Below are 12,131 nucleotides of genomic sequence, written 5' to 3'. Positions count from 1 at the left end.
AAACAAGATAAAACTACTTTAAATATCCAATATTTGATAACTCATATACAGCATGTAAAGATTATCCAACACTTGCTGATATAGTATTAACCTTAATTAGGATTGAGGGGGAAAATATTTGAGAATATTACAGATATGCATGAAAATGTGCATTTCAAATACTTTATGTCTATTGCGTTACTGATTGTCCTGGTTATGCGTATGTTAAATCTCTTAAAATCAAATTCTCATTTCCCTGCATTTTCATCTTTTTTTTCTGTACCCCTATCTTATTTAAAAATAAAAATGTATCTTTAAAAAAAAAAAAAAAGCATATTGATATGCAGAACAGCAGTTGGATCCTCCATGTTTGGGCTTTTGGACCACAGAAGACCCATCAGCCAGATTGGAGAAGTTACAATTTTCATTTACCAATGGAGACTAATATTGGCAATGGGGGACAGGAGCCGAGCAGGTGTGTGGGAGTTGGCGAACTAGGCGACGTCCTGGAGCACCAGCTCCCACATTGAACAAGAGAGGGCATCAGCTCCCACCCCATTCCTACTCGCGCCGTCCCTGAGCATTTCTCAGCTCTGAGGGGTCGGAGGAGCTCGGAGCATGCTGGGCAGAGGAAGGCGCCCAGCAGCCCTGTCCTGCTTTGTAGAGAGCTCAGCAGGGGCTGCGGAGTGGGGGGGAGTTGGCAAACTAGGTGACAATTTTCATTTACCAATGGAGACTAATATTGGCAATGGGGGACAGGAGCCGAGCAGGTGTGTGGGAGTTGGCGAACTAGGTGACGTCCTGGAGCACCAGCTCCCACATTAAACAAGAGAGGGCATCAGCTCCCACCCCATTCCTACTCGCGCCGTCCCTGAGCATTTCTCAGCTCTGAGGGGTCGGAGGAGCTCGGAGCATGCTGGGCAGGGGAAGGTGCCCAGCAGCCCTGTCCTGCTTTGTAGAGAGCTCAGCAGGGGCTGCGGAGTGGGGGGGGGGAGCCATTGTTTCTTTGTTCAGAGTAATCAGCGAAAAACAATGCCCCCGCAGCCCCTGTTCAGCTTTTTTACAAAGCAGGACAGGGCTGCTGGGCAGGGGGTGCAACCACACGTCGTCCCTATGACGTCACTTCTGGGACATGATTATACACTGGGGGGCGGCGTCGGCGTAGAGTTCTGCCTTGGGCGGCAGAAGCCCTAGCTCCAGGCCTGGGCAGGAGAAAGATAAGTTCCCAATTTCACTGCAAAGCATTTTCAGCAACAAGCAAAAGCAGGACCAAAATATAAGAAGAAGAAGGTATTGGATTTATATCCCGCCCTCCACTCCAAAGAGTCTCAGAGTGGCTTACAATCTCCTTTCCCTTCCTCCCCCACAACAGACACCCTGTGAGGTAGATGAAGATATTGGATTTATATCCCGCCCTCCACTCCAAAGAGTCTCAGAGTGGCTTACAATCTCCTACATCTTCTCCTCCCACAACAGGTGGGGCTGGAGAGGGCTCTCCCAGCAGCTGCCCTTTCAAGGACAACCTCTGCCAGAGCTATGGCTGACCCAAGGCCATTCCAGCAGGTGCAAGTGGAGGAGTGGGGAATCAAACCCGGTTCTCCCGCATAAGAGTCCGCACACTTAAGCACTGCACCAAACTGGCTCTCCAGTTATTTAAGAAATAAATAAAATGTTTACTGGCTCCCGCAGTCCACCTTGGCTGCATTTTAAACAAGATATATAATGGGGTTCACAACCGTTACTACTTTGGTGGGAACTTCCACCTTAAGGGTCAAATGTTACCATAATAAACAACAAAGGAGAAAGAAACACATATCAAAGAGATAACGGCTTTGAAGCCGCTGACTAGAGCATTCCTTCTCACACTCATGAGACAAAACAGTATTTCGTGAGAATCCAAACATTCCCATGCCAGATGGCGATGGCGATTATGTAGTAAATACCAAAGATCAGCTTCTAAGGGAAAGATATATTCAGGAGCTTGACAGTTTTCCCCAGCAGCATTAGACAGTAGTTAGTCACTTAGGAGAGCAAATTAAAAGAAACAAAGCTAAATAAGGTATAAAAATAGCAATGAAATCTGCCTTGAGTATCTGCCTAAAAAAAGCCAAGTGTCTCGGATGGTACCATGGGTATGTAGTTATCTTGCCTAAATGCAGACCATATATAGACCCGATCACATAGCATGAATCCACGTGCCCAGCTTGTGTTTCCACAGATTCTGCTGCACCAAGAGCGCCTTGGAGCATGTGCAGACTGCATTTTCCTTTAGAGAACAAAGTGTTTTTATAGCAATCACAGCTGCTGGCAAAACATCAGGTTCTACAATGCCAAGACCACAGCCGTACAACCTGGAAAATCTACAGCAAGTAATATTTTTATAGATCTTAAAGGTATAGTAACTCTTTCTAAACTCTCGGCCCCACCTACCTCACGGTGTGTTTGTTGTGTTTGTGTGTGTGTGGGGGGGGGGAGGTAGAGGAGATTGTGACCCCTCTGAGATTCAGAGTACAGAGCGGGATATAAATCCAGAATCTTCTTTATAAGCCAGTGTGGTGTAGTGGTTAAGTGTGCGGATTCTTATCTGGGAGAACCGGGTTTGATTCTCCACTCCTCCACTTGCACCTGCTGGAAGGGCCATGAATCAGCCATAGCTCTTGCAAGAGTTGTCCTTGAAAGGGCATCTTCTGGGAGAGCCCTCTCAGCCCCACCCACCTCATAGGGAGTCTGTTGTGGGGGGAGAAGATATAGGAGATTGTAAGCCGCTCTGAGTCTCTGATTCAATGTTATATATAAATATGGAGCAGAGGTCCATCAGTGGCTATTAGCCACAGTGTGTGTGTGTGTGTGTGTATAACTGGAGAGCCAGTTTGGTGTAGCCACAGTGTGTGTGTGTGTATATATATATAACTGGAGAGCCAGTTTGGTGTAGTGGTTAAGTGTGCGGACTCTTATCTGGGATAAGCGGGTTTGATTCCCCACTCCTCCACTTGCACCTGCTAGAATGGCCTTGGGTCAGCCATAGCTCTGGCAGAGGTTGTCCTTGAAAGGGCAGCTGCTGTGAGAGCCCTCTCAGCCCCACCCACCTCACAGGGTGTCTGTTGTGGGGGAGGGACATAAAGGAGATTGTGAGCCGCTCTGAGACTCTTTGGAGTGGAGGGCGGGATATAAATCCAATATCTTCTTCTTCTTCTCCAATATAATTTTTTTTGGGGCCACTGTGTGACACAGAGTGTTGGACTGGATGGGCCATTGGCCTGATCTAACATGGCTTCTCTTATGTTCTTATATGTGATCGGTAATGTGTCTATTATATGGAGTTCTTGCCTGGCTCACTGGAGCCTATAAGTCCAAGCTTGGGGACTCGGGAACAATGGGCAGTAGGATCCAAATCCCTGCTGCCCTGCTCCAATCACAGGCCCCCTACTGGTCCAATAGGATGCTAGCGCAGGAACCTGGAATATACGGTATATACAGATGGCCCCGTTGGCCTAGTAGGCAGTCTTTGAGTGCAGCCCTATATGATGCTGTATTGAATAAAGAGCTATGTTCACTACCACCTCGCCTCATCATTGCATGGAACCCGCTATATTATATTCAGAGAGAAGGGCGGGGTATAACTCTATAGCGTTCTTGTGTGAAGTGTCATTCAGTCACAGCCATCTCACAGCGGCCTTATGGGGTTTTGAAGGCAAGAGACAAACCGAGGCGTTTTGCCATCACCTGTCTCTGCATAGCAAGTCTGGACTGCCCTTGGTGCCCATTCAAGTTCTAACCAGGACCGACCCTGCTTAGCTTCCAAGGCCCAACAAGATTGGGCCAGCCTGTGCAGCTGGACTTATACTCTAAGGGCACTGATGAAGATTTTAAGAATTCTGGATGCTTCATCAGATGGGAAAAGTGGAAGAGGAGGAGGAAGAGGGAATTGGATTTATACCCCACTCTTCACTACCCAAAGGAGCCTTACAATTTCTGTCGCTTCCTTTCCCCACAACAGACACCTGTGAGATAGGTGGGGCTGAGAGAGCTCTAAGAGAACTCCTCTTGAGGGAACAGCTCTGAGAGGGTCACCCAGGGTCACTCAGCAGCTGCATGTGGAGGAGGAGTGGGAAATCTTCCAGTTCGTCCAGATTAAAAAGGTAAAGGTAGTCCCCTGTGCAAGCACCAGTCATTTTCGACTCTGGGGTGATGTTGCCTTCACAACGTTTTCACAGCAGACTTTTTACGGGGTGGTTTGCCATTGCCTTCCCCAGTCATCTACACTTTCCCCCCAGCAAGCTGGGTACTCATTTTACCAATCTCAGAAGGATGGAAAGCTGAGTCAACCTCGAGCCGGCTATCTGAACCAGCTTCCGCCAGGATTGAACTCAGGTTGTGAGCAGAGGGCTCCGACTGTAGTACTGCAGCTTTACCACTCTGCACCAAGGAGCCCTCTTCTTCCAGGTTAGAGTCCACCATTTTTACCACTGCACCATACTGGCTCTGGAAGTCCTCATAAGATGAAGGTATGAATCCACTGTGCTGTTGTTTGTGCCACTGTTTTTGAACCTTTTCCCTAGTGAAGTTTCCAGGAACTCAGTTTCTTAGGGCTATTCTTTGCCCTTGGGGTTGGAAAGGGACATAAGTGCTTGTATCAAAACAGTTTAAGCCAGCCTAGTTTTATAGATGAGGAAACTCCTGTTTGCATATCTCATGGGTCATATTTGGCAGATACTCTCGATGGTTGTAAGTTCCACCTTTGTAAACAAGACTAACTGCTCTTCGGAAAGAAGGACCTCACCGTGGCCATGATCAAGGTCCAAACACTGGGATTATGGGCCTGTCTGCAAAGGCATCTGCGTGGTTCACCAAAGCCTCCTTCACAGTCTTGTAGCCTGCCAGAACGACCATTTTCTGGAGTCCCAGTTGGATGGTAAAGACAGGGCCATACTCTTTGGAGATCTGAAATGGAATGAAAAGTAAAGGAGGAACATAGTTCCGATGGTCCAGCTAGGGTTGCCAGATGGTGTCAACAAAAATGCTAGATACATTTGGTAAACATTTGTTGACCGAACATATATTTGCTTACACAAACGCACCAAAAATGCCAGAAATGTCTCTTTATTAGAGGCTAGGATTGTCAACTCTGGTTTGAGAAATTCCTGGAGGTTTACAAGATTATGCATGGGATAGAGAAGGTAAAGAAAGAAGTACTTTTCTCCCTTCCTCACAATACGAGAACTCATGGACATTCAATGAAATTACTGAGCAGCTGCGTTAGAATGGATAAAAGGAAGTACTTCTTCACCCAAAGGGTGATTAAAACATGGAATTCACTGCCACAGGAGGTGGTGGTGGCTGCAAGCACAGATGGCTTCAAGAGGGGATTGGATCAACATATGGAGCAGAGGTCCATCAGTGGCTACTAGCCACAGCATATTGTTGGAATTCTCTGTCTGGGGTAATGATGCTCTGTATTCTTGATGCTTGGTGGGGGCACAGTGGGATGGCTTCTAGTGTCCTGGCCCCACTGATGGACCTCCTGATGGCACCTGGGGTTTTTTGGCCACTATGTAACACAGGGTGTTGGACTGGATGGGCCATTGATCTGATCCACCATGGTTTCTCTTATGTTCTTATTAGAGTTTGGAGTGAAGTTTATGTGTGGAAATGTGTCGCTGAAGCTTTTAATTGCATGGAGGCAAAGATCATATTCAGCTTCTGCTTAAGTGGACATAGCATTTTTCTTCCAGCAGTTGCTAATCCTAGGACCTACTCAGTCCTAGAGTGATATTTTAAGCACTAGGGCACCACACGTTTCCTCCATTTAATACATACAAACAGTATTAGGGGTTTTTAAATGCTTGCACAGCTAGAAATTCAACAGAGAACGGTAACAGATTTTTATATATACTGATACTTTCTAGCTTTCAAAAATGAAACCACTGTGTTCCTGATCGTATTACGGACTCCAGGGGAGAAGTTCTAAAATTAAAAACATTTATTGAGTGTTGTACATGTTTTATCACAACTGCAGGTTCAAGTCAGTTTCTCTCAAACTCTTTCAGTGTGTCCTTCCCCCACCTTTGAGGGGCAGATCATCACACCAACAATTTGAGCAGAGATCTTTGTGCAGAGCGTGCCCGGGGAATTAGTGCACCAGGGGGAAACTAAGTTGGATTGCTTTTTCCTGACATCTAGTTCTCCAAGTGCAGAAGAGTTCATTTCGTTTTCTTTATTTACTAGGAATAAGGCCCATCATGGGGAAAAAATACAATAGGCTCAAGAAAGAGGCTCTGGGCAAGTGCTCCCCCCACCACCCTTGCTGTCTTCCTACCAACCCATTCACCCAGGTGAAAGCATTCAATAAGTTCTCTTAGAACGGAAATAAAATATGAAGTCCTTTTCAACAAGATTATGGATTCTCCGAGAATAGATTAGATTGTTATCTTCTAAATTCTGTGGAAATGGGGTTTGAGGAGTGTTTGGTTTGGTTTAACTTGGTAAGGTATGACTGGGGAACATAATGGCAAACCAAACCCATTAAAAGTCTGCCAAGAAAACGTCATGATATGACATCACCCATGGGTTGGTAATGACTTGATGCTCACACTGGGGACTACCTTTTACCTTTAACTTGGTAGAGGTCTATGAATTTGTTCTAGGCACTGCAATGGTATAGTTAAACAGACTTCAGTTACAGCATTACTTCAGATGTATTAATATATGTATTGGTCTTCACATTAGGTCTTCACTAATATATGGCATGTATTTGTCTTCACATTAATTCTTTGCATTTGTGATGGAGAAACACCTAGGGGCACCCTATAGGACCTGCACAAAATATGGATCTAGAACAAAATGAACAAAAAAGGCTACCTTTAACATGGTTCTGTAAGGCCTCTTCAGATCCAATAGGTGGAGGTTTCCAATGAGTGGTAATGGGCGTGGTCCTGGTGGAAGCTTTTGGCTACTGCTCTTCCAGAAATGGCTCCATTTCCAATGGAATGCAAGCGTAAGGGCAAATAGGAACAACACAGAAAGAGGATCCATCCATTCCATTTCCTTGGATTGCTTGTTGAGGTTACAGAGAAATTAGCAATGGATTTTAATCAAGGGATGTTTCTGTCCCCTGAAAGCAGCCAAAGAGATTTGTTCGTATAGACATGTTCCAGTATAAGCTCTCACCAAGCATCCTACCTATGTATTTTCTAAGAGATATTCTCCAATATTCTCTCTGTTTCATAAAAAAAAGCCCTGTTTTGAATGGGTGGTTTCTAAGTCAACAAATGGAAACTCGACAGGCAGGTCTAAAGTCTCTTGATTGAAAGCTCAGCATAATAATACCTGGAAGGCTGTGCTAGTTAATTATCCACTGGGTCCAAAGGGTAGTGTTCTTAAATTTCCCAACTGGTGAAGATGACTTTCTGAATTATTTTCCCATTGAATTAATGATAAATATTTTGAAAATAACTGTAAGGTACCTGCTCCATTTCAACCTACCTATATATCGGGGATACAAAGGGAGGAAGATCTACATTTTTCTGTAGTGCAATTTTATTATTACTGTTTTCAGAGTAGCACACTGCTCGAGTTGCCAGCCTCCACGTGGGGTCTGGAGTAGGGATGTGCATTTGGTTTTGCAGAACCAAATACAACCCCATGGAAGCCAAATTGCCCTCAACAGAGGATGGGGAATTATAACGGTGGGCAATTAAGGCTCGGCGAGATCCAGGACCTATGTATACAGGAGATGTCTCTTAGAAAATTAGCTTAAATAATGAGGAAATGTTAACTAAAATAAATGGCTTTTTTAAAAATAAAATAAGACAAGCATACAAGAAAATAAATTCACTCAACATATATACAGACCTAGGAAAATAGCAGGGAATTGATAGGGGTAACACGAGGGTAAAACAGACAAGGTGATACTATGACCTCTCTTAGTTTTCAATGAAAGCTCCAACAGCAACAAAGAAGGGAGGCGGAAGGGAGAGTCACCTGGCGAATCTCCCTATGAGGACTCTAAACTGATCAGGTTTTGGGGGTGAATCTAAGCGGTAAGGTAGGGGTACCGTCAGGTGCACACCTGAGGATCATTGGGCTAGACCTTTTAAGGACTACCTCATGCCCTAAGGGAGAGACGTTCAGATGACCTATAACACTGGGTCAGGTGGGTTATGATGCGGGGACGTGTGGTACATGACCTCAGAAAAAGGGGAGCCTCCATGATGACGTTTGGAAAGTGACAGGTGATGAAGCGATTAACTACACTTACAAAGTTATCTAGAGTGACAATATAGAGCCAAATTGTTATCTGAGGTGACACCCGATTTACACAATGGTGCTGGTCTCCCAGTCGGGCTTGGCCTTTGTCTTCTTCTCATCTAGGCTGGCACAGTCTTTTGTGAGATGTTCCGTTTACAATAGGCTTGGAATGTCTGGCAGGATACACCTCAAGATAAGCTTGATTACATTATGGAAATGTCCAGGATGAGCAATAGGTCCATGGGGCTCTAGCTTCTTTGTCATGGCGTCTGAGGGTTCAGGAAGATTATCACTGCAGTTGTCAGCCCTTGTAATGGCTTCTGTCAGGACAGCTGAAAACCATAGCTGGACAGCCTCATGGTGGTGGTGTGATCTCTTTAACTGCAAAACTGGGGACTTGCGCATGATAGCGGGCTGGGAGTTTTGTTTGTAAGGCTGGAACCCACCAGAAAGGGGCTGCCTTGATGACTGGGATCCATGTTACTTACATGGACCTGTTAGGAAGCTGGCAGCAGAGGCCTATGCTCCAGGGTAGATGCGTGTAAGCCGAAAATCCAGGCGTCCTGGCAACCAAGCCGGTGATCACAATGTTCGTATAAACGTTAAAGAGGGGGCTCTGGCTCACACCCCAAAACAGCTGATTTGGCTGTACTCGTGTTGTATGCAGCCAAATCATATTCTCTGATCTGATTCGGCTACAGAATACTGCAATCCCAAATAGCCACTGATATTCGGCGGTTATTCGGCTCCATTATTCCCTATGGGCCATTGAAATCAATCGCAAAATAAGGTATAATCTAAGGGGGCTAAGGGGAGGAGGTTTCAGGGAGAGGCACCAAATTTGCAAAGGATCTGCAGGATCCTTCCCCACACTCGCCCCCCCCCCCCAAGTTTCAAAAAGATTGGCCATGGGGTCCAATTCCAGGGATGCCCCCATTCCCCATGCTTTCCTATGGCAGGGGGAAAGGTATCAATTTCTCCATGGTCGGAAAATTGGGGAGGAAGAGGTTTGAGGGAGAGGCACCAAATTTGCAGTGTAGCTGCAAGAGCCTCTCCCCCAAGGAACATCCAAGTTCCAAAGAGATTGGACCAGGGGTTTCCATTCTATAGGACCCCCTTCCCCATTGTCTCCTATGATAGGAGTAAACTTGCAAACACAGGCAACAGTCAGATTTTCCTAGAGAATTTCTGCAGTGGAAAGTCAACTGTGGCAAGGGTGCTTCTTTGCAAGGAGCATAACAGTGCTTTGCGCCCAGCAGAAGTGCCACGTATTGAATCTCTCTGAATGGCAAACCAAGGGGAGGGGGGTGCTTTCTGCAAGGACCACAGCACAGAAACAGTGCATTGAATGCACTGGTGCTAAGCAGCAGAGCCCTGGGCCAACCTAATAGTAATCAGCCCAGTGGCACAAGCTTACCAGCTACTGCCTATCTGCTGAATCCAGTGCCTTAGTGGCCTGTGTATTCCAAAGGATGAATAGACACAAATCTGAAATCAAGGTTCACAAAATTGAACAACAAAATTGAAAATTGAGCAACCTGTGTTACTGCAACATCATTTCAGATTGCTTAATTGCAATCATTACAAAACTCAGGGCAATTGCTTAATTGCAATCATTACAAAACTCAGGGCAATGAAACTCCAGGGGGCCCAACCAATATATTGAATTCTCATCTAATTACACAAGCTAAGTCACACAGTTCTTGCTTGTACGGAATTTTAACTTTGTTGGCCTTAAAGGGGTCACTGAACTCCAATTCGGTTCTCACACCTGTTTTTTCACTCCTTTGTTATCTGAATGCTGCCATTTACATGCCCTAGCAAAAGTGTTACTCCAATCTTGTCTGTGTTTATTGCTTTGTTACTTATACATATTGACTCTAACCAGCTCTTTCTGGCTACTCACCCACCCCTACTTGCATGTAATATTTGAGGAAATCTGATTTACTGTGTGAACTTGGGCACATGCATTCTTAATTGCGATGTATCTGAGGAAGTGTGCTTCTGCACATAAACATATACTTTAAATAAAAAATTGTTTGTCTTAGAAAACCATAGGAGGCCAAGGAGAGAACGGAGGCAACCCCTTTGGGTGCCTGGGGATTCCATTGCCCTGAGTTTTGTGATGAGTGTAATGATTGCAATTCAACCATCTCCTGTTCCAGTCTGTTCCTGAAATGATGTTGCAGGAATACACGTTGCTCAGCTTTGTGAATCTTGATTTCAGGTATTGGTCCATTTATCTCTACCTCAAACCCCCTCCCCTCCCCTCCAGCCACCATTCATTATACCCTATTTTGCCATTGATTTCAATGACTCATAGGGTATAATGTGCCCAAATATTTGGGAATAGCCGAATATCTCCCAAATCAGATTTGGCTACCAAATCTGCTATTCAAGGATATTCAGCCCCTTGAATTTTTTAGCCCTGAATAACCCTGAATCCGAATTTTTTTGCACACCCTTAGTCTGGAGATGTCCTGCTTTTACAACTGATCTCCAGCTGGCAGAGATCAGCTCCCCTAGAGAAAATGGTGGACTTCGTGACATTGTTCCATGCTGAGGCCCCACCCCTATCAAAAGCCCTCTCCCAGACCTACCCTCAAAGTCTCCATATATTTTCTAACACAGACCTGGCTAACCTACACATTGATGCAGTCTAAGCAGAAAAAAGGAGAAAATTGAGGTATGCTTGTGCAAAATGGTTGAAAAGAGAGCAGAATACTTAAAGAGCCAGTTTGGTGTAGTGGTTAAGTGTGTGGACTCTAATCTGGGAGAACCGGGTTTGATTCCCCACTCCTCCACTTGCACCTGCTGGAATGACCTTGAGTTAGCCATAGCTATCGCAGGACTTGTCCTTGAAAGGGTAGCTGCTGTGAGAGCCCTCTTAGCCCCACCGTCCTCACAGGGTGTCTGTTGTGGGGGAAGAAGACATAGGAGATTGTAAGCCGCTCTGAGTCTCTGATTCAGGAAGAAGGGCAGGGTATAAATCTGCAATTCTTCTTCTTCTAAAATGTTGTAACTCAGTCATTCTGCATATTAGGCCACACACCCTGATGTAGCCAATCATCCTGGAACTTACAGTAGGCCCTGTACTAAGAGCCCTGTAAGCTCTTGGAGGATTGGCTACATCAGGGGGGCGTGGCCTAATATGCAAAGGAGCTCCTGCTAGAAAAAGAGCCCTGATTATGACTAATGTTGAGAACTTTAATATGCACAGTGTTTGTAACCATAATGACAGTACATAACAAGATTAATAAAGGTCATTAATCTGCCTATGTTAACGATAGAAAGAAGGAAGAGAGAGATGTGCCCTTGAAGCTGGTGGCTAAGCAAGAGTGTGATTGCAAACCAAGGAGATGGATGAACTTTCTAAATGTTCATATCTTACTTGTCTGGAGCTTTCTGGGAGGAAGTTCTTCTGTCTTGAAGAAGAAGAAAGGAAGAAGAAGAATTGCAGATTTATACCCCGCCCTTCTCTCTGAATCAGAGACTCAGAGCGGTTTACAATCTCCTTTATCTTCTCCCCCAACAACAGACACCCTGTGACATGGGTGGGGCTAAGAGGGCTCTCACAGCAGCTGCCCTTTCAAGGACAACTCCTATGAGAACTATGGCTGACCCAAGGCCATTCCAGCAGTTGCAAGTGGAGGAGTGGGGAATCAAACATGGTTCTCCCAGATAAGAGTCCACACACTTAACCACTACACCAAACTGGCTCTCTCAATCAGAATGAGAGCCAGTTTCGTGTAGTGGTTAAGTGTGTGGACTCTTCTCTGGGAGAACCGGGTTTGATTCCCCACTCCTCCACTTACGGCTGCTGGAATGGCCTTGGCTTAGCCATAGCTATTGCAGGAGTTGTTCTTGAAAGGGCGGCTGCTGTGAGAGCCCTCTCAGCCCCACCT

At 45.5% G+C, this 12,131-nt stretch overlaps 1 pseudogene; it reads right to left on the bottom strand.

Annotated features, from left to right (window-relative positions):
• Window positions 1-7,179, bottom strand: part of LOC132566187 (cytochrome P450 2K6-like) — a 33,050-nt pseudogene extending 25,871 nt beyond the window's left edge.
• Between the last annotated feature and the right edge of the window lie 4,952 nt (window positions 7,180-12,131).

This window comes from Heteronotia binoei, chromosome 1, assembly GCF_032191835.1.
Source record: "Heteronotia binoei isolate CCM8104 ecotype False Entrance Well chromosome 1, APGP_CSIRO_Hbin_v1, whole genome shotgun sequence".
In the NCBI taxonomy this organism is placed as follows: Eukaryota; Metazoa; Chordata; class Lepidosauria; order Squamata; family Gekkonidae; genus Heteronotia; species Heteronotia binoei.
This window is presented reverse-complemented; position numbering and strand designations above follow the sequence as displayed.